Source organism: Elephantulus edwardii, unplaced genomic scaffold (assembly GCF_000299155.1).
Source record: "Elephantulus edwardii isolate Elephantulus edwardi_28Jun2011 unplaced genomic scaffold, EleEdw1.0 scaffold00008, whole genome shotgun sequence".
Classification (NCBI taxonomy): Eukaryota; Metazoa; Chordata; class Mammalia; order Macroscelidea; family Macroscelididae; genus Elephantulus; species Elephantulus edwardii.
In genome coordinates this window covers 13,625,722-13,626,723 of record NW_006399758.1, presented here as the reverse complement: position 1 = coordinate 13,626,723, position 1,002 = coordinate 13,625,722, and the positions used below count along the sequence as shown (strand labels likewise).

The window sequence follows — 1,002 nt, the reverse complement described above, 5'->3', positions numbered from 1 at the left end:
CTTCCCGCAGTGACAGGACTCGGTGACGGCCGCGGCCCGGGAGGCGGAGGGAGGGACTGCCAGGCTTCCGAGCCCCCTCCCCTGCTCGCGAGCTCGCGCGGTCTGGGTTTCTCTCCGCAAGTGCGGAGACGCGGAGGAGGAGGAGGAGGAGGAGGAGAAGGAGGAGGAGGGAGTTGGGGGAGGATCTCCATTGAAATAAACAACCAGGCAGCAGTTATTAACACGGGAACATGGCGGCCGCAGCCTCAGCCACAGCTTCGGCGGCGAAGGTCAGCGCCGACGGCAGCCGGCACCTGACGGCGTGACCGACCCGAGCCGGTAACCGCGCCTTCCCCGGGGGCCGCGAGGGCGGGCGAGAGGCGGGCGGCGCGCGGGGGGCGCCAGGTCCCCACCCCCGGCTGCGACTGCCCTTCCTGCGCCGAGCTCCGGAGAGCCCTGCGCCGCCGGGAGGACTGTTTTTTGTGTGCGGAGATCGCGGCCGGAGTGCGCGGCAAGCGCGAGTTGCATCCCAGAGGCGCCGCGAAAACTGGGGAGTTGGGGTGCTGGGGGGGTTAGGGAAAGCGGGAAGCGGCGAGGAGACGCGGAGTCCCCGGGAGAGAAAGGAGGCGCTCGGGCGCCTGGCGAGAGCCCGGGGGGGACGAGTCCCGGAGCGTGAGGCGGGCGGAGGCTGCAGCCCGCGGCGGAGGGCGAGAGGTGAGCGGCGAGGCGCGGCGGGGAGGCCCCGGGGCGCGGGTACGGCCCCCTCCCCGCGAGCCAGGCGCAGGGTCGGCGAGCTCGGGGGCGCCAGCCCCCCTCGGCGACAGCGGGGCAGAGGCGGGGAGAAGCCCAAGTAGGTGCATTCTTTCATGGAAGCGCGGAAAAACTGCAGTGGAGGGTGGGCGCCCCGCGAGGGGAGGCAGGACTCGGGAAGTGCTTGGGGGTGTGTGAAGGTGAAGCCGGGTGTCAGGGGAGGCCGGCGCCGTGAGGGGCGGGGAGGAGGGGCGCCGCGGCCGAGCGAGCGGG

At 73.1% G+C, this 1,002-nt stretch overlaps 1 protein-coding gene across 1 annotated transcript in view; it reads left to right on the top strand.

Annotated features, from left to right (window-relative positions):
• The first annotated feature begins 232 nt into the window (after window positions 1–232).
• The window catches only part of NCOA2 (nuclear receptor coactivator 2), a 348,889-nt gene continuing 348,119 nt past the window's right edge, over window positions 233–1,002 (top strand). Inside the window, exon 1 of the mRNA XM_006880449.1 lies at window positions 233–318. The gene's annotated coding sequence lies outside the window, so the exon portion shown is untranslated. The remainder of the gene's footprint in view (window positions 319–1,002) is intronic.